Genomic DNA, 14245 nt, shown 5'->3' on the forward strand with positions numbered 1-14245 from the left:
AAAAGCATAACAGCAGTCCTTATAAAATGTTTAATATAGACACTTACGTCTGCTGTTTCTTATTCTTCCAAGTGGAGAAGACAACAAAACAGGCCTGAGACTGCTACACTTTGAAAGGCCTTTGTCAGTTTCGCCCAGGGCTGTAGTCTGGAAACTTGGCCGAGAAGCAGTTTCTCACAGTGATAGAAAATTTCATTAAATGATCAGAGTGGCTCATTATGCTTACCCTGTACATTGAGTTTTATGCTGAGCATCTGCCTTCCTTTCAAAGTGTCAAATTTCAGTGCTTATGATCGATGGTGTGACCAACCAGAATAAAATCTCTGGACTGCTAGGCTTGAAAGAGCTTCCTCTATAGACAACACTTCACATGTGTTGACACAACTGACTGTGGGAAGAATCAAGTTCATCTTGTGTGACTGCAGTGGGAAAAGACACTTGTAAGTTTCTTCCCGCTTTCCTCTGGTCTTCACCACATGGCTTTTTCCCTTTGCTAATTTAGTTTTGAATGCTTTCACTGTGATAAAGCATAGCCGTGAAGACTACTCTATGCCTAGTCTTCTGAGCCCTCTGAGTGAATCCCTGAACTTGGGGGTGGTCCTGGGGATCCCCAACATAATACAAACACTAGCATTAGAAAATGATAGGTAGAATTTTTATTCATTCATTCAAACATTTTTGACTGCCTTCTGTAAGGTGCACACATGGTGTGTTTAGAAAATGCCTTTAAAATTGTTATTTTCAAAACCTACAGTTAAACTATTTTAATAAAGTTAAAAGTCATACTCAAGTAGACATAAAACTTCCTTATTTTAGCTTGCCATTATCCTACATTGCTATCCCAAATAATCAAACAAGGTAAAACAGAAAATTCAAGCGTTTGAATAAGATGCCACTGTCTATCAATAGCATTGCTTCTCAGGAAGACATAGAGCATGAAACTAGAGCCTGACATTTATCTTATATTGAAATTTCTCCACATACTAAAACAAATATTATGAAACAAGTGTATATGCTTTAGGATCAAAGTAATAATGGTGATCTTTTTGATGCTAAATCTAAACCTATTCAGGCTTATGTTTAACAAACTTGAGAGATAATTTTATGTGTCAATAAATATAAGATCTTTGACCAAATGTATATTTATGTTTTAAAAATTGAATTTAAATAACTTTCTTATTCATGGTTTCCGAATGTCCTACTTAACCTTTACTTCCTTTATTTTTAAATCTTTACATGTTGACTGAACACTTTCAGATAACAGTTTTAGATTTTGAGGTCTATGCTCTGTTTTAATCTCAGCAACAGCTATTTAACATAGGAGAAATTTGAGAAGTCCCAAAGCTTTTTAATCAACATTTTCTTATATATTTTAAAAGTATATAATTGAGAGTTTTCTAGCTTATATAACAATAGTGTGGACAAAAGTGTTTTTAAAGTAGGAGAATAAGAAATACATAAATGAAGTAAATTAACTGTGATCTCTTAAAGCTAAAAGTAGCCTTCCAATTATTTTTCTATTCTATAAATATGACAACTAAATAGTTTTATATAGAGAACAGAGACAGATGTTTAAATACATAAAAGCTAAATATTTTAACATGGTGTCACATTTAGGGAATGGATATGTTTCTTTTGAACTGAGCAAGGATGTCAGTGGTATATCTTGTTAGGTCAGTTGTTGACCTTTAAGAAGATGTGAACTTTATAAAGGGAAAAAAATCCCATGTAGTCATAATAAAACGTAGTGGGTAATGGACATTTTCTTTACAAGTAGTCACTCTAGCAACAGAAAGGAAAGAAAAAATGGTTTAAAAATGTTTGAATCACAATTTTCCAAAAAAAATTCAATAATGGAACCTATACCAGAGAAATGTGTATATGTTGTAAGAGAGGAAAATTTTTTCCTCAACCCTTCTAGGTTCTTCTGGGTGGTCTGACAATTAAATTGGCATGAGACAGAGTAACAGGAGAAAAATGTGTTTAATTAAATACATGTGGGAGCCCCATAGAATATGAACCCCTATGTAGCCAGGTAATTGAGGCTTATATATCATTCAGAGCTAAGAAGGGGATATGGATGGAGTAAGGGGAGTTGGACCATTTACAAGAATATGGAAAGAAGAAATGTTTGGTAAATAAATGATTGCCATGCCTTGCAGAGAATGGAAGACAGAGGGAAATCTGAAACAACAGGCCCTGCCAAGTTCCCCCACCCACACCCCACCCCTACCTCTGCCCCACCCTATCCTCACCCTGCCTCCACTACCCTACCCCCAGCCCTACCTCTACCCCTATCCAGTTTACCATATCTAGCCCATATTCTTTGTATTATTTTTATCTTTGGAGATATTTCTTTTCCTGGAAGGAATCCTCCATCTAAATCTTTTAGGCAGTTAAAAGGAAAGTAAAAGCTCTGCCTGGGTCTTTTAGGCCCTGATTGTCTTCAGTTCAAGATAGTATGTGTCCCAAGGTGACACATTCTAGGGAGACTTCTTCTGAATCCCATCAGTATATACACATTGCCACCATAAGATGACTGAGTCTTTCATCTTTTATCCCTTTTATGTATAAAAATAATACATTTTTTGAAAACAAGAACAACATTTGTGGAAGAAATTACTTTTTTCACTATGGAGTAAGAACAGTGATATTTTAAAATGAAAACATTGCAGGCGGGGTTGGTGGGGGAGAGATGTTAAGGTTATGACAGCTTATTCATATGCAGTCTACTGCTTTTTCAATGATTTTCCCCTGAAATTTCATTTAAAGCAAAATGGCAGAAACTTGCCTTTAAAAAAAAAATTCTGTTTATTTAGTGTCAGTTAAGGAAAAAACTCTCATATGAGAATAGTAGAGAGAATTCATGCAGAGGATATTAATAGATATTTTACCTTCCATATGGAGGACATAACCCAATGGATTAGGTCTAGCTGTGACCACAGGAGTTTTCTAGCTGGAGGCAGATGGTTAGTTGTAACTAGAACATACATAAAACAGCTCCTTTCTCTAAAACCTCAGCAGCAGTCCCATTTTATTTTCAGGCTAGTTTTTACAAGTAATAAGTATCTAAAATGTAGAGCAACACATATATACTTTAAAACTAATTAAAATAAAAATTGCCTCCTTTTTATCTAGGAAAGAGGAAGTCACATTACACTGTAGCTATTTATGGTAAGAGTATTAAAGCTTAATTTGGCTTATGTATTAAAATATAAAAACAAACCAACAAAAACAGAATTAGTCAAACTCAGACATCTTAGGTAGTGTGTTGGTAAAATTTATGCTTGAGGCATATTATTTTGAAATCAGAATGAATGTATTCATAAGAAAACAAATATAAAACTAGCTACCTGGTAAGAGAAATTGCTATGTGGTTGGCTGTCGGGTAAAAACTGGAATGTACATAACTGAAATAAGCCAAGAATTTTTATCACAGTTTACCTTATTTTCTAGGAATCATTTTACTCTTATAATAGATGCAGTCAAATTTTAGATTTATCACAGCTTTTCTTGGATTACTTCTTAATACGGAATTCAGTGAGTCACTTGCTTAGGTGGAACGAAAATCAATACTGCAAATACACTCATTTTTTCCCATAGAAATTCTCAAGAGAAATTATTCTATGATCCAATAAATTTCTTAGTGAGGAAATATATTCTATTACTTAAATAGAAGTATGTACTCAATATGCACTTTGTCATTTTACCGCATAATACTTAATTATATTGCAACCCTATTTTAACAATGTAAATCATTTTCTTTCCTCTTTATAGAGCATAATTTTAAGTTATCATGCATTGCAATCCTTAGGTGCCCTTCCAACTGGGGTCAAAAATATCAAGGTAAAGATTTCCCTTTAAAACTGAAAACTATAAAAATCAACACGTGAAGAAATATACTCAAGATCTGCAGCATTATCACATTCTGCGATAATTTTTTTTTTTTTTTTTGTCTTTTTAGGATCACACTCATGGCATATGGCAGTTCCCAGGCTAGGGGTTGGGTCAGAGTTGTAAATGCCAGCCTAGGCCACAGCCACAGCAATACCAGATCTGAGCTGTGTCTGTGACATACACCATAGCTCACAGCAATGTGGATCCTTAACCTGCTGAGTAGGGCGAGGGATCGAACCCGAGTCCTCATGGATACTAGCCAGGTTCATTACCACTGAGCCACGATGGGAACTCCCTAAGGGATAATCTTGAATTTGATTCTTAATGAGAATGTTCTTTCTTCTCTGTTGAATCTAGGAGTTTCTGAAAACACTGTAACCAACAGAACTGTTGGCCACATAAATTAGGTAATTGCTATTTTGACAAAGCAAAGGACTACTAGTCCACATCTGATTATTTAGAGTTGTTATTATTTCAAACAACAGAAGACTCAAGGAAGAAAACACCTTGCCAACTCACAAAGATTCTTATCCTCCTGGCAAATTTAACCAGAGACATTCTCAGGCTTTTAGTATGATGACCTATTATTACAAACTTGGTTATAATTCTTCATGATGCCTATGCTTGGCAAATAACTTCTGATCATAATTTTATTTCCCTGATAGAGATCGTTAAAAGTGAAAGAATCATCTAACAGTATTATGTAAATTTTTTGTCCTCTTGGCACTTATACTCACTGGTGTAAACTAATTCATTTTTAGAATGAAAATCAGCCTTTGAGGATTTAATTTAAATGTTTTTTGTCACAAAGCCCAGGTACTTTAAGATGAATTAATAAAACCAATCTGAACATTTAAAGACTAGATATTAGATGTATAAGAATCACACAGAAATATTAAATCTTTGTTGGATTAAGTCTGAAATAGGAAAATGGCTTCCTATTGCACAACTCTTGATGCATTCATTCTTTCAACAAATGTAGAGGTATGTTCCAGACAGTAGTCTAGACACTAAAAACATAAAAGACCTGCAGACATGAACACAACCACACTTAGTAAAGTGTTTCATAATGGGTATTTGACTTAATTGAGCCATAATTGATATATAACATTATCCAAGTTTACATTGTGTAAGCTTAAGGTGTACAATGTATTGATTTGATACGCTTAAATACATCACAAAATGATTACCACCATAGCATTAGTTAACACTTCTATCATGTCATATAATTACTGTTTCTTTTTAGTGGTAAATACAATTAAGATCCAGTCTCTTAGGAACCTTGAAGTTTATAATTCAGTATTTTTTTTTTTACTATAATCGTTATGCTGTGCATTAGACTTCAGGACTTATTTATTTATTTTGTCTTTTTGTCTTTCTAGGGCCGCATCCGGGGCATATGGAGGTTCCCAGGCTAGGGGTCCAATCAGAGCTGTAGCAGCTGGCCTATGCCGCAGCCACGGCAACGCCAGATCTGAGCTGTGTCTGCGACCTACACCACAGCTCACGACATCGGGGGATCCTTAAGCCACTGAACAAGGCCAGGGATTGAACCCACAATCTCATGGTTCCTAGTCAGATTCGTTTCTGCTGAGCCATGATGGGAACTCCAAGGACTTATTTATCTACTAGTTGCAAGTTTGTACCCTTAAACTTCTCCCCAATTCCCTTGCCCACCAGCCCCTGGTACCCACCATTCTAGTCTCTGTTTCTACAGGTTTGTTTTTTAGATTCTACATATAAGTAATAACCCAAAGTATTCACTTTTCTTTGACTTACCTCATTTAGCATAATGTTCTCAAAGATATTCCATGTTGTTGCAAATTGAAGGATTTCTTTCTTATAACTTATATATATTTGAATTACACATATTTGATATATATACACCATATCTTCTTTATCCATTCATCTGTTCACAGGCACTTAGGTTTCTTCCATATCTTGGCTATTTTGGATAAACATGGGGATGCAGATATATTTTCATTATGCTGTTTTCATTTCTTGTGTATGTATACCCAGAAGTGGAATTGCTGGATTATATAGTGGTTCTACTCTTAATTTTTGAGGAACCACCATACTGTTTCCTACAGTGGCTGTAACAATTTACAGTTTATTATCAGTGTACAAAAGTTCCCTTTTATACACATCCTTGTTAAAACTTATCTCGTCTTCTTGATGACATCCATTTCAACAGATATGAGACGAAGCTGTGGTTTGATTTACATTCTTTTGATAAATACCTGTCAGCCATTTCTATGCTTTCTTGTCAAAAGTGTCTATTTAGTTCCTCTGTCCATTTTTTAAATTGGGTTGTTCATTTGTTTGTTATGGAGGTTTATAAATTCTTCATATATTTTGGATATTAACCCCTTATCAGATATGTGATTTGAAAATATTTTCTCCCACTCCATAGGTTGTCTTTTAATTTTGTTGACTGTTTCTTTTTGCTGTAGAAAAGCAAAGATTTTCGTATGATGTTATCCCATTTGTTGATTTTTAGTTTTTTTGGTCATATCCCTCAAAATCATTGCCACAAGAAATCTCAAGGAGCTTCTTCCTATATTCACTTCTAGGTATTATGGTATACATATTGTGCTTAAGTTTTTATTCATTTCTAGTTAATTTTTTGTGAGTGGTATAAGATAGATATCTGATTTCATTTTGTTATATGTAGTCATCTGGTTTTACTAATACTATTTGTTGAAGAGACTATTCTTTTCCTATTGAGAGTCCTTGACTCTCCTTATCAAAAAATAAGTCATAATCAGTATTAACAAGATCAGTGAAAATAAAAGAAAAATGAGTGATTCATTCTTCCTGACAGATAAGTTTAATAGATAGGAAAAAAAGATTTTTAGAAAAATTATATTTTATCTGAGTCTTAAAAGATGAAGAAGGGACTGTTGGGTACAATGGCACATGTTGCATAATGTTATAATTAAAATGTTGGCTGAAGCAAAAGTAGGTGGCCAGAAAATGTGACTAATATAGTAAAGGTGACTGATGGTGTTTTTAGCTCCATCCAGAGTATAAGTCAACATTAAATGAAGGTTATGAAAAAAAGAAAAAATTTATGGAACTGAATTCCAAAAAAGTAGACTGTGAGTCTCACCCTTAACTTCCATGTCCCAAAGAAGAATAGGTGGGTTTTTTTTCTGACAGCTCTGAAATCAAGAATTGTCATCAACAACATATCATATCATATTTTTTTGCCATATGTTGGCTTCCTAAGTGGAATGTGGAATGTAAATGACTAAAGGCTCGTACCACCAATGGCTTTTCAGATTCAGTGAAATTGGGTAATGCAGGACTTTTGAAAAGAAAAATTAGGAAGATCTGCCTGGTTGCAACCACCCTACCCCATTCCCCAATCTCCATTCCCAGGCACTCAGAAGGGTGCATTAGTTTTCTTTTCACCTCTATCAAGAGAGGGGCTTTAAAGAGACCATTGAGTAGTCTGCTGTGCTTTCTTTGAATTTAGCAGTCTCACAGAACTAGGGTTATTCCACTTTAAAAGGAGATAGGAAGACACGATAGCTACTTTGAGAACAATCCAAGTTTAACATGCATCTCCAGAGTGATTTCGTATGGACATAGGTTGTGCCACATGTTAGTACTGGGTCATCTCAGGTTTCATCCAAGAGGCTGATAGGTATGTGTGTGTGTAGGTGGGAAGGACATGGTATACTCAGGGAATGACTAATAATCTAGCTTGCAAAGTAGAGAACACATGGAGGGTGGGAAGAGAAATTAAATCGGCTGATTGAACCTAAACTGCAGAAATCCTTAAATTTCATATTTAAGAGTTGAATTTAGACTCTCCAGGCATTAGAGAACCAGTGAGAAAGGAACAGCATGACCTTATCTGTGAAAAGAGAGACAGGAGAAATGTGAATTTGAAGGAAGGGAACAAAACAATAATTATCTAAAAAACATTTCAATGTTCAAGGCAAGAAACGCTAGGGATCTGGAATACAACTAATGGTATGAAAAGGACCTAGCAACATTAGTAGTAGAATCAAATAGGATTTGGGGCTCAATTTGTATATATTTGGGTTTTTTTTTTCTTTTTATGTCTGCACCTGCAGCATGTGGAATTTCCCAGGTTAGGGGTCAAATCAGAGCTTCAGTTGCCAGCCTACGCCACAGCCACAGCAACACTGGCTCATCCTACTGAGCAAGGCCAGGGATCAAATCTTCATCCTCACAGGTGCTATATAGTCACCATGGCAACTCCATATTTGGGGGTTCTCAGCATATCTGATGTTGTTAAATTAACATATATTAATAGGATAAATAAGAACATGTGTGAGGAAAGGATTTAGGATAGGCTTTGAGAGTCAAGAGCAGAAATTTGGAATATAATTGAATTGAAGTATAATTGAGAGTGTGTTTTGTGTTAGAGAAGAAAGGAATCAAAAGCAACATAAGAGAATAATTGGAGGAAACAATAAGAATACAGGACAGAGAAATGTTAGTTTTCTTCAGATCCTTAACTTAATTAACTTCAGATCCTTAATTCTTATGGCCATACCAATTACTAGTCATTTCAATGACAATGCTGCTTATAATCACTATACCTTTTTGATAACTAGAATAGTGCTCAATGAACATATGTACACACGCATATGTACACTGCAATGCTATTCACCAATTCTATATAGATAGTCAATTGTGTGACTTTGTATTTAGCATGATGTTTCTTGCATCCTGGGATGTGTTGTATTATCTACTCTATTATTTGGCAGTTCAGTCCTAAAGACTTGCACTGGAGCAATTTTGCTGATTGTTTTCAATCCCTAAAAGTCAGAAGCAGATATCTGTTGTAAAAGGAGACAGAATTTTTCCCCCTCGTTTCAACAATTACCTGTGGTTGCCTTTCACTTTTCCCCATTTCCCTCATTTTGGGAGTGTACTTTATCCACTGTCCACAGGAGTGGAAAAATAAGTTCAGTTATTCCATTCCTTGGAGGACAGCACGGGCTGTTGTCAAAGAATAATCAGAATACTATCTTGAGATACACCACATAAACAGGTATGCTAATATGCACCTGTGCACACATACGCACACACATAAAAAATGTTTTGTATTGATATTGACAATACTATTTAACACCAATATTAACAGTCATTTTCTTGGCAAAATGAATGAAAGAATGTGAATAGAATCCTAGACAACCTTGTATGATTTTGTAGGCTGCGTACTTTACAACTTTGGGGATGAGAATTTACATCACAGTCCATATGAACTATATCTTCTGGAACTGGGCAGTGCATATCCTGCGGGACCACAAAGACTAATGTATCTAGGGAAGAAGAATCATAGGGAGTGAAAGTAAGCCCTGTTAATCTTGTTTTGATTGGATCCAACTGTACTGGAAAGTAGCTCCATCTTTAGACTTCCCAATAATATATATCTTCCCAATATATATTCCCAATATATATATTCCCAATAATATATGTCAAGCTAATTTGGGCCAGTGTTATAGCAGTGGAAACAGTCCAGAATCTTTGTTGCACTTGAAAATAATTAAGTCAGAAAATGTGTTTCCCAAATATTTATTGAATAACTATTACATGTAAGACTCTATTCTTGGTGCTGGTGATAGAGCAGTAAATAAACATTCAAAAATCTTAACCTCATAGAGGACATTTTAGTAGATGTAGTTTTCTCATTGCATCAAAACATAGAAATATCAAACAAGTTTCAGAGATAGCTTCTTAACTGAAGACTTAGAATCTGGGAATTCCAACATTATCTAGGTTGATATTAGACAAATGGAAGAAGCATGCTGCTGAGTCAAACTATTTTGGCTATCAAGAGAATGTAAAATGATGAAAATAAAGTTCTTGGGAAAGGTTAGTATGTTTTAGAAAGGGTTCTACCTGTATGTATTTATACTTAAGGTGGGGTTCTTCTGTTAATCTTAAAATATTCATTTTAAATGGAATGATTTTGTAAAACTCAGTGACATGTATTTTTTGAACTATAATGATATCAAGAATTCTTTCATTTTCCAATTCAAATTTATGCACTCATTTTGCTGCAATACCCATTCTTATCATCATGTTGACAGAAATATGTGTCTATCAGTCATAGGATATGGTTTCAGAAATGATATATGAATGCCTAAATGTTTACATTTGAAATAAAAAAATAAATACTTTAATGGAATGGAAAAAGTCTTTTTTGAGACACACAGCCCACATGTTTATTTGCTGCAGTTTTTAACATGGCTATCACTTTGTCAGAAATGTAAAGTTGCTTAAAGAATGTAGAAGCTCATTATGTTATTGTATAAATTTTTCCACTGTCTCTTGAGAGACGTAATAAAATTTTACTAGTAGTAAAACACAGCAGTGCCTCACCAAGAAAACCTGTTAACTTTCTCCTTAATTTCCATGCACTAATGTGCTGTTAATTTACCATTTTGTATCTTTTTTAAACTATATATTATTTTATTAAGCAGTGAAAGTGCTACTTTTTTATCCCTCTCTCTCTCTCTCTCTCTCTCTCTCTCTCTCTCTCTTTTTTTTTTTTTTTTTTTTTGAGTCAGGCACAAAATTTACCATTTATTGGTGCATTTCCAAGAGACATGCACATGTTTTTAGTATTTTGTTATAAGAAAAGTTTTAAATACCTCATAATATTATTGTACATGCACTATAGATAAGAATATTTCTAAGTTTCAGTCTCTGAGAAACATAGTCGGGTAAGTAGATTTTGCATTAATGAAAGAGATCTGTCTAGAATCATGTAATCATTGAGCTGTAAATTTATGTATAATGCATTTAAACCACTCTTTTTTTACTGATGAAGCTATTGTCTTACCATGAAATAAATTATGGATAATCTGAATTAAACCTCAAGTCTCATTCAAATTTAGTAACCTTTATATGATAACAGATGAAACAAAAATTATTGCTTTAAAAGTAACTCCTATGATTTCATAGTAGCTATGGCATTGAAGCTTAGCAAGATAAGTGAAGGAATTCCAGCAAGGGTATATATGATTCAAATGTGATTGATGATTGTGGAGTTTTTGCCAGTCTTAGACTACACCATAATGTTTTTAGGCTAGAAATTTTATCTCTTACCATATATATAATATATACATATAAAATATATATAATATATATAATATATAAAATATATATAATATATAATATGTAATATATATATAATATATAACATAAAATATATATAATATATATAAAATATGTAATATATAAATTATATAATAAATATAATATATAATATATATATATAACATATAATATATAATATATAAAAATTTAGTAATCTTTATATATAATATATAATATATATAAAATATATAAAATATACAATATATAATATATATAATATAATATATATATTTAGCTTATGTTACTTATTCTATGGTCAAGGGTTACTAAATGATGCCGCAAATATGTGTCTTGCCCTAGAAAAATTTATAAGATTGAAGCCTCAAATGAGACATCATTCATTCATTTATTCATGTGTTCACTCAGAAACATATCATCAGGTAACTAGGTGTCAGGTATTCAGAAATGACTAAGACGCATGCCTTGATCTGAAGTAGCTCATTGTCTAGGAGAAAGGATGGGTTATACAAATAACTGAAAAAAATAGTACATAGTGTGTCCTTAAGAAAAATTAACTTGGCACACCTCAAAAGAAGGTCATGAACACGGCTAACCACCAAGGTTAGCTTCCTTCTCATAGTGTTGGGCACAGAGAGTGGGGTGCCAGTAATGGCAACATTTCTTCATTTGCACTGGTGAGGATGACAGCATTGATTTTCCTGAAGCCAGTGCCTTTGGGAAAAGAATGGCCTTTTCTCCTTACAGAACAAGGGGGAGTCCCTGATCTAATGCTTACTTAGTATTAGGTAAGGCCTTATTACTTCGAACAATAGATCTTCAACATATGAATTGCGTGTAGAAGGAAGGATTGATTTAAAGACAGAATTATTAATTACAAAGAAAGTAAAACTTAAATTTTGAAAAATTCTCATTACATATTTTGAAATAAATGAAAAGGCTTGTTGGGGAGAGAGCACAAACCAGTTTCATAGGTTCATAGCTAGAGTCTCAGCCACATATGACTTAGATGTTTTTTTTTTTTTTTTTTTTTTTCTTTGCGGCTGCACCTGCAGCATGTGGGAAATCCTGGGCCAGGGGTCAAATCAGAGTTGCAGCTGAAGCCTAGGACATAGCCACAGCAATACTGGGTCTGAGCTGTATTTGCACCCTATGCTGCAGCTTATGGCAATGCCAGATCCTTCATGCACTGGAGCAAGGCCAGGGATCAAATCTGCATCCTCATGGAGATTATACTGGGTCCCTTACCAACTGAGCCACACTGGGAACTCCAATATAGATGATATTTAAGTGAGAATTTGACTTAGATTTTTGAGTTGATGACGTGAGAAGGACATGAATTTAGGGGGGTCAGGGGCAGAATTCTGCAGTCTGAGTTTGTGTCCTGCCTAATTCATATATTTAAGATCTATTGTCTGAAATAACAAGGCCTTACCTCATACTGAGTAAGCTGTAGATCAGGGACTCCCATTTGTTCTGTAAGGAGAAAAGGCCATTCTGTCACCAGAGACACTTAAAAACAGAAGTTTATTTCTTACCATCTGGAGGCTGGAAGTCTAAGATCCAGGTGCAGTATGGTCAGGTGAGGGCCCTCAGTTGCATATTTCTGTTTTATCTTCATATGGTAGAAGGGAGGAGCTAGCTCTCTGGAGCCTCTATTATATGGGTACTAAGTCCATCCATAAGGACTCTGTATGACCTAATGGTCTCCCACTGGCCCTACTTCCTGATGCTATCTTTAAGTGTTTGTCATTAGATTTTCAGCATAATTGAGGGGGCACACAAACATTCAGGTCTTGTAGAAACTTGTCCCTGAAGAAAATAATGTAAGTTTCAAATCAACCAAAATATTCACAGATAAATAAAATCAGATGATAACATAACCTGGCATATTCAAATATGCTTTAAAAAGTGATCTTGGAGTTCCCAACGTGGCTTAGTGGTTAACAAATCCGACTAGGAACCATGAGGTTGCGGGTTCGGTCCCTGCCCTTGCTCAGTGGGTTAACGATCCGGCGTTGTTGTCGTGAGCTGTGGTGTAGGTTGCAGACACGGCTCGGATCCCGCGTTGCTGTGGCTCTGGCGTAGGCTGGTGGCTACGGCTCTGATTCGACCCCTAGCCTGGGAATCTCCATATGCCACGGAAGCGGCCCAAGAAATAGCAAAAAAAGACAATAAAATAAAATAAAATAAATAAAATAAAATATTAAAAAAAGTGATCTTATATAATTTCACCATTCAGTGTATCATTGTGAATCCACCATATACCACCAAAAGGAAGAAAAGAGTGAGCAAAAGCAGAAATGGTACCTGACCTCATGGGTCTTATAAGCTGTACTATAAATGAGCCAAAAAAGGTCACTGTGTATTGGCCCTAGCTTGTTTATCTCTTCAAAAGCCCACTGGCTGCAAACTCATACTTTTACACATTAAAGGAAAACTGTTTCTTTACTTATAGAACACTTCTGACACGAAATGCGTGTGGTTTTCTTCAGACTAACAACCAGTGATCCAACTTCCCAAATGCCACGTTCTTATCTTCCAGTTTAATTCTGACCATAACTACCTGACGTTAACGCAGACCCCACAGGTTAAGTAAGGGCTCAGTCTGACCAGATGGATGCCACTTCAGATGCAAGTTACAAGTCTTGGGGTGTCGTCTATATTTCTGACCAACCAGTTATAAATTGAAGGTTTCCATACTCTTCTCTTCAGGTTTAATGATTTGCTATAACAGCTCACAGAACTCAGGGAAACACTTTATTTTTGTTTACTAATTTATTATAAAGGAGATTATAAAGGATACAAATGAATGGCCAGAGGAAGAGATGAAATGTCCAGAAAGGTCTCAAGCTCTGCAGTTTCTGTCACCATGGAGTTGGGGTGTGCATCATCCTGATACTGTATTTCTGCAGAACATGGATGTTCGTTTTACAAGTGCTTCAAAATTTAAAAGTGGTATAGTTGCATGATTTGAGAAGCTGGTTTTTAAAAAATATCCATGGGGATTGCACACATTTTTTCTTATCATGACAAGTTAACCCCCTATATGGCATCTACTGAATGACTCCTATTTAGCATAGATCAAATTAAATACAGAATAGAAATTATATTTTCATTCCTTTAGGAAATAAAATCACTTTTAGTTTAAAATTTCACCCTTTTCTGGGATATCAGCCAAAATCATAAAAACAAAAAACATTGTTAGTATGTATGTCCTGTTGGATTTTATTACTATCTA

General features: G+C 34.8%; 1 long non-coding RNA gene across 1 annotated transcript in view; it reads left to right on the forward strand.

The window, feature by feature from the left end:
• Window positions 1-275: 275 nt before the first annotated feature.
• The window catches only part of LOC110262096 (uncharacterized), an 84319-nt gene continuing 70349 nt past the window's right edge, over window positions 276-14245 (forward strand). The window contains exon 1 of the long non-coding RNA XR_014841449.1: window positions 276-440. This is a non-coding gene — a long non-coding RNA (uncharacterized LOC110262096). The remainder of the gene's footprint in view (window positions 441-14245) is intronic.

Source organism: Sus scrofa, chromosome 1 (genome assembly GCF_054392235.1).
Source record: "Sus scrofa isolate SSC_HxYL_T2T_F1_AM1 chromosome 1, Sscrofa_HxYL_maternal_Yorkshire_Landrace_v2.0, whole genome shotgun sequence".
NCBI classification, from domain to species: Eukaryota; Metazoa; Chordata; class Mammalia; order Artiodactyla; family Suidae; genus Sus; species Sus scrofa.